Genomic DNA, 7855 nt, shown 5'->3' with positions numbered 1-7855 from the left:
TCAGAAAGGCCGAAGGAAACTGGACAGACTCAAAAGCAATCCATAATATAGATGGATCTGAAGCTTGTGAGCAATACAAGTACAGAAGGGAGAAGGCTGCTGCGGCCGATCAGCCGAAGCCCATGATCTTATGTGAATATATAGCAGAGCAGAAGGTGTTGCTGGGATCTCAATTGTCTGAAGAACAGGAGAAAAACCTAACAAGGTTTCTGTTCAACAACAAAGATGTCTTCGCATGGTCCGCCAACGATCTCTGTGGTGTCAACAGGGATGTCATTGAACACTCGCTCAATGTCGATCCATCCTTCAGACCCAGAAAGCAGAGGCTTCGGAAAATGTCTGATGACAAAGCCGAAGGTGCTCGCAATGAAGTGAAAAGACTTCTTAGTGCTGGAGTCATTAGAGAAGTAAAATACCCAGAATGGCTAGCTAACACCGTTATGGTGAAGAAGGCCAATGGCAAATGGAGAATGTGCATTGATTTTACTGATCTCAACAAGGCTTGTCCAAAAGATGAGTTTCCATTACCAAGGATATATTCTCTAGTGGATGCAGTAGCTTCGTCATAACTCATGAGTCTACTAGACTGTTATTCAGACTACCATCAAATCTGGATGAAGAAGGAAGATGAGCCAAAAACCAGCTTCATAACCCCCAGTGGTACATATTGCTATCTTTGGATGACTGAGGGGCTCGAGAATGCTGGAGGAAGCTTCAGTAGAATGACAGCGAAAGTCCTTCATTCTCAGATAGGCAGAAATGTGCTAACATATGTTGATGATATCATAGTAAAAAGCACGAAGCAAGAAAATCACATTGCTGATCTGCAAGAAACATTTGCCAACTTTAGGTAAGCTGGCCTGAAGTTGAATCCAGAAAAATGTGTCTTCGGAGTAAAGAAGGGAAAATTTCTTGGTTGTCTAGTTTCAACAAAAGGAATCGAAGCTAATCCGAATAAAATCGAAGCTATTCTTCGGATGGAGCCGCCAAGTACAAAGAAGGGAGCTCAACGGCTGACAGGAAGACTGGCATCTTTGAACCGATTCATATCCAGATCAGCAGAGAGAAATTTACCATTCTTCGAAGTGCTGAAGTCAGCTGAAGTCTTTCAATGGGGATCAGCTCAGCAGAAAGCCTTCGAAGAGCTGAAGCAGTATCTGATAGATCTAACGACGCTAACTCCACCAGCGCCAGGGGCTCCTCTGCTGCTGTATGTGGCAGCTTCGCACTCTGCAGTAAGTGCGGCGCTTGTCCAGGAGAAGCTTGAAGGACAAACTAAAAAGCAAGCCCCAGTATACTTTGTCTCTGAAGTTCTTAGTTTATCAAAGAAAAACTATACAAAATTGGAGAAGGTGCTATATGTTGTCTTAATGGCCTCCAGGAAGCTTCGACACTACTTTCAAGCATACCATATAATTGTTCCCTCATTACAGCCTTTGAAGGATATTATGAGGAACAGAGAAGCTACTGGAAGGATTGGAAAGTGGGCTGCGGAACTCAACGAATTCAGCATTGATTATGTGCATAGATCCTCGATCCAGTCCCAAGCGTTAGCAGACTTCATCGCTGACTGGACGCCAGGGGCTCAGGAAGAAGAAGCAAGTAAAGATGCCGAAGCTTGGTCAGTGTTCTACGACGGTTCCTGGGGAACCTTCGGGGCAGGTGCAGCCGCTGTTTTAGTTGCACCTTCCAAAGTTAGAACATGCTATGCAGTGAAACTTGATTTCAGTTGCACAAATAATATTGCTGAATACGAAGCTTTGCTTTTGGGGCTTCGAAAGCTAAAGGCAATGGGGATAAGAAGGACGGTTCTCAAAACCGATTCCCAAGTTATTTCTGGTCATGTTGACAAGAGTTGTAAAGCAAGAGATCCGAAGCTCGAGAAATATTTGGATACAGTTCGAAGGCTTGAAGCTTCTTTCGAAGGGTTTTCTGTCAAGAATATTCCACGAGGAGAAAATGAGCATGCTGATCTGCTAGCCAAGTCAGCGGCACAGGGGCTGCCTTTACCTTCGGAAGTATTCTTTGAGACAATAAAAGCACCTTCGGTGGAACTTCTTGAAAGAGCAGTGCTCAATATATCTCCTGTTCATAGTGAAGATTGGAGAACAGAGATTATATCTTTTCTCCAGGGCAACTGCCTTTCAGATGACGAAGCTTATAACAAGAAAATAGAGGCAAGAGCCCGACCATATGTAATAATAGAAGGGGAGTTATACAAACATGGAGTCTGTTCTCCACTGCTCAAATGTTTATCCAGAGTTGAAGGTATAGAATTGATGAAGGAAATACACACAGGCCTATGTGGATCTCACATCGGATCTAGGCCCTTGCTGGGAAAAGTTTTTCGTCAAGGATTTTATTGGCCGAAGGCAGCTTCGGATGCAGCAGAATTAGTCCAAAAATGCGAAGGCTGTCAAAAATGTGCACGGGATCAAAAACAGCCTTCGTCTCTGACTCAATTAATACAGCCTACTTGGCCGTTGCAAAGGTGGGGCCTTGATTTGCTAGGCCCACTTCCACCAGCACAAGGAAATTTAAAATATGTTGTGGTGGCGGTAGAATATTTTTCCAAATGAATTGAGGCGAAACCCTTAGCCACAATAACTTCAGTCACGGTTCATAATTTTTTCTGGCAAAATATTGTTTGTCGCTTTGGAGTGCCGAAGGCTATTACTGTGAACAACGGAACACAGTTTGATGCTGAAGCTTTTCAAAGAGTTCTGTGAGCAAATTGGCACGAAGATCCATTTTGCATCTGTTAGACATCCGGAGTCAAATGGACTTGTCGAAAGAGCTAATGGCATTATAATGACAGGAATAATGAAGTTAATTTTCAATCAGCCCAGGGGAAAGTGGCCAGATGAATTGATCAAAGTGGTGTGGAGCCACAACACAACGATGTCAAGGTCAACAGGCTTTACACCATTCAAATTACTGTTTGGTGACGAAGCGATAACCCCGGAAGAAGCTAAAGCGGGATCGATAAGAACGGTGGCTGCGACAGAGGACGAAGCTGATTATTCTGTGGCAAAAGATGCTATAGAAGGAATCAGGCTTCAGGCTGTGGAAAACATCAATAAATATCAAGCCGAAACAATAAAATGGCGTGACAGAAAAGTTCGATTTAAAAATGTCAGGCCAGGGCACTTGGTACTTCGGAGAGTTGCCAACCCAGATACAGTAGGCAAGCTACAGTTGAAGTGGGAAGGACCTTTCCTGGTAGTATCTTCGTCAAGACCCGGTTCCTACAGATTGAAGGATATGGACGACAACGACATTCCTAGACCTTGGAATGCGGATGAGCTTCGGCGATATTATGTGTAGCTTGATGTAATCTTTTTTTTCTATGGCACCCTTTTCCTTTCCAAAGGGGGAGAAAGGTTTTTAACGGGGCCATAGCATGTAATTTCTCTTTTTCTTATTCCAGCTCTACAAGAGCAATATCCCCCAAAAAATGTAAATGTAAAAGCTGAGCATGCACCATCGAGTGCAAAGAGAAAAGAAAAAACAGGTTGAAGCTCGAAAGACGTCCCTAAGGGGATGCAGAGCGCGACGAAGCTACAAAAAAGCCGTTCCTAAGGGAGCGCAGCATAAGTTTTCTGCTCAAAAGTCGTTCCTAAGGGAATGCAGAGCTTACAGCAAAAAGTCAACGCTGATTCCGCCGAAATATAAGGCGAAGCGCGAAAAGTCAACGCGATACCGCCGAAATAGAAGACGAAGAAGTTCAAAAGGCATTCCTAAGGGAATGCAGAACTTACAGCGAAAAGTCAGCGCTGATACACCGAAAAATAAACGGTGAAGCCGAAAAATAAACGACAAAGAGACTTTGGTTGTTCCTAAGGGAACGAAGGCTTTGGTTATGGCTTCATATGTGTGGGTTTGGACATTCATTTGCACGGTATATTACATCATACATTTGCATTCATAAACATTCATTTAGGCATACATAGGATCATCATCATCATAACATAGACAGTTACTTCGACTCTAAAGAGAAGGCTTCGAAAAAAAGAAAAAGAAGCAGTTTTATGCTTCGCTGTGTACGAAAAGAAGGGAAGGTGTTTTTCGCCTTCGGCTCAAAAATGTTAATTTCGTTCACATCAAAGCACTTTATACATTGATGGAAAGGTAAGAATATATTACAAGGTATGGACAAAGTCCACGAAGTAAAATTTAATTACATCATTCTTCACACAAATTATTACAAGAGTTTTAGAGCTTTTCTACAGACTATTCAAGCTTCGTCTGTGTCCATGGAGCTTCGTCTTTTTACTCCTCAGCTTTGGCCTCGGCTTCGTCATCCTATACGTATTAAAGTACTGTAAGCGAAATTCAATTTCGAAGGAAGAGGTAAGTACAAGGTATGATTTTGTTACCGGCTTAAGATGACTTCGAGCTTCATCACCAGCTTTTCTTCGTCCACCCTTTGTCCATACCAATTTTATAAATCTATTGGCTATGCTTCGGACAAGGTTGGGAATGTTATCCAGATCTGCTGGTGATAAGATGAAATTGGGTCTATTGATAACCTTTCCGTGTTCGCAGCCAGACTTCAGGAAGGCAACAACTGTGCCCTGAGAAGCTACCAGGGCACAGAGGTCACCATGTCCAGCTATGACTTCGTCGAGGTCATCAATTTCACCTTCGATATGTTCGAAGGCCCCTAGCAGGTCTTCAAACGAAGGATCAAATTTTTCGCTGCTTGCTCCAACCGAATAGAAGACCTGCTTCAGCCGTTGAACACATCGTTCACTAAATTCCAAACATTTGTTTTGAAGGCTTGTCAATGATTTTTTCAAATCTGAATTTTTCTGGACCTCAGCCTCAAATTTTGCGTTAAGCTCTTGCTTTTCTTGTTCAAAATGTTCTGATTGGCAGAGAAGCTTCGTATTCAATTCTGCTATTTTAGCTTCAGCTTCTGCCAATAAGCCTTCGGTTGTCTGAAGCTCGAAGTCCTTCTTTTCGATAACAGCTGATTGGTCTTTTATCTTGCTCTCTAAATTCTCAATTATAACTTCGTGTTTTTTATCTTCTAAATCCTGCTGCATTTTCAAAGCTTTGCTCAGCAACATACTCTACACATAAACAACCTTCATTAAAAAACATTTTTGTTATTAAAAATAATAAAAGTCAGAGAAAACTTGTTTACCTTGAAATTGGAATAAAATAAACTACCGACGATGTGCTGTCGTCGGTAGCGGCTGATATCTGTTTCGAGCTTCGGGAAACTGATACTCTTTGATAGAGTACCGATAACCTTCGCACCAGTCTAATCCCGGATGCAGCCCAACCTTTCGTCATCGATGCCACCGAAGAGAAGTGCTCCCGGCCGATATCCGCAAGATATAGCATATTCCTTTAGCTCTTCTTTTTTAGCCTTCGTCAGCTCTTGACCAACTAAGTTTTGAAAGTTAAAAGCTTCATCTTCCGAAGTATATTCGGCCATTTCTTTCTCCTTCTCGGGCTTTGGGGCCGCAGTCTCTTCGGTGGCTGCGGCACACTCTTCTGCGACAGCCTCTTCCGCGGCCATGTTTAATAGTATTTTATCTATATCAGCAACCATGCTTTCTAAATGAATATCTTCGGCTCCGGTAGCTTCGGCATTTGTGGCTTCCGAAGGTGCAGCTTCAGTAGCTGTCGTGCTTTCAATAGCCGGCGCCTTCGGAGCTGAAGCTTGTGATGGTGTCCCTTCGATGGCTTCTGTCACTGTAATGATTCTTTGCTTTTTTGGCCTAGCTGCCTTCTTCGTTTTCACGGGCTCCTTGTCCTTCTGAAAAAGCTTTGTCAGTTGTGGCCCGAGTGGACTTAGCTTGACAGGCAAAGATTCAGTCATTACCTTTAAGATTTCTTCTACTTCGATAGCAGAGGGTGTTGCAGCAGATTCTTCTTCCTCATCAATTGCTTTCTGCTTCGGAGTTGTAGCTTTTTTCTTCTTTAAAACACCTGTTTTTGGCTCAGGCTCTAAGTTTTCTTCTTTGGCTGTTCTTCATCGTCTTTATTCAGAGCACCAGCTACTCTTTTCCTCTTTTGGCCTTCGGCATCCTTGTCTAGCCGCTCGTAGTCGGGGTATTCAAAATTCAGAGCATCCATTACACGATTTAACCTCCGCTTCGGACGGGTGCCGAAGGTCGCAGTCATCAATTGATCTTCTTTTTTAGAATAATTGCCAAGTATTTCATTGCACATTACTTCAATTGTGTCCAGCCACTCTTGGCAAGGCACTTTGAAATGTTTCTTGAATTTATAATGGTAAGGCAACCGAACAAGTTCCCCCTTATTCTTTTCTCCCTCCAGCTTCGGCATTTTCCATTCCTTCAAAGTTGGGAACACTCTGAAGGCCAAAAATTCTTGCACTAAGTCCCTAGTGCCAATATGATCTGCAATAACTCGAAATTCATCCAAGGCAATTTGGTTCGGACTCCCCGGTGTCATATTGCACTGGGGTCTGGTCTCTCCGAAGGTCAATTCTAATGGACTCTGGACTAGCTTCTCCTTCTCTTCGTCAACTTTGACATAGAACCACTCAGACTTCCAGCCAGCTGGCCACTTGCTTCGGTAGCTAATCACTGGAAATTTTGTAGTCTTGCGATAGGCAAAGTTGTAGCAGCCAAAATTTTCATGAAGCCCATCCCCTCTAGCTTTCGTCTGGTAATGGAGCTCGTGCACTCGGCAGAAGCCTTCACCAAATGGCTCCACCCCTTGGCTTTGGAGAGCCCAGATGTAAACACTAAGTCTAACGATAGCGTTAGGAGTTAGCTGATGAAGGTAGATCCCAAACTTATGCAGTACATCAGCAATCATCTTGTTCAAAGGAAATCTTAAACCAGCCTTAAAGAAGCTTTTAAAGACCACTACTCCATCCTTTCCTGGCTTCAGAGTAGTCTCTTCACCACCGAAACAAATCAGTTCTTTCTTCGCTTCATTGAAATAGCCCAAATTCAACATCTTAGGCAAATCATCTTTGGAGATGGTGGATTTCCCAAAATCCAGGTGACTGGGTTTACTTGGCACTGCGCTATAATCATCTTCAGACTCAGTCTCCTCAACATCAGCTTGTTCTACCTCAGTGGCAGGTGCTTCCTCCGATGCTACCAGCCTGGAGCACTTCATCACTTCAGAAATTGGTGCAATTTCTGTATCTTCGGCTTCTTCTTCGTCGCGCGTAACCCTAGCTGTGGAACGCACTCTGGCCATCTGATGATTGAATTCTTTGTTTTTTGAATGAAGTTGAAAATTTTTCTTTACTTTGCCGAAGCTCTTTCGTTTTACGAAGCTTGAGCAAACTAAATAGCTTCGGCTTTGGTCAATATTTTGGCAGCAAAACAGTGCAATAGCAATGAATGCTGTGGTAACTTCACACCTACCCGTCTGTTTATATAGTGCCGCAGGTGGGAAGGTGAATCGTCAAGGTCTTCCGCACCGAACAAATAGTCACCCGCACTCACTGAACGGTGGGCCACAGGGTCCGAGAAGGTGAATCACCAGGGCGCGCGTAAATGCTGCAAGATGGGGCCACCTCGCGCACGGATTATTTTAATCGTTTCTCGCCAACGAGCTCGGGGAAGGTGTTTTTTGGATCTTCGGTATCCCGAAGCCTAGAAGACTTTTTCACGAAACAAGCTCATTACAAAAAACGATCTAGCACCACGAAGGGGCTACTGTTGGGGGTATGCTTCGTAGCCGAAGATCCTAAAGGAAGAAAACACCTTCGGCAGATTCTATCAGAAGCAGCGTCGAAGCTATCACCTATAAAGCTTCGGCACGATGACAAATCTCAAGACGAAGGGGTGAACCGACTTAAAGACGAATGACTTAAAGACCCATGATGTTTTGTGTCATTATTGTAGTCGAT

This window comes from Zea mays, chromosome 2, assembly GCF_902167145.1.
Source record: "Zea mays cultivar B73 chromosome 2, Zm-B73-REFERENCE-NAM-5.0, whole genome shotgun sequence".
NCBI lineage: Eukaryota > Viridiplantae > Streptophyta > Magnoliopsida > Poales > Poaceae > Zea > Zea mays.
The sequence above is the reverse complement of the archived record's forward strand: the minus strand, read 5'-3'. Positions refer to the sequence as shown.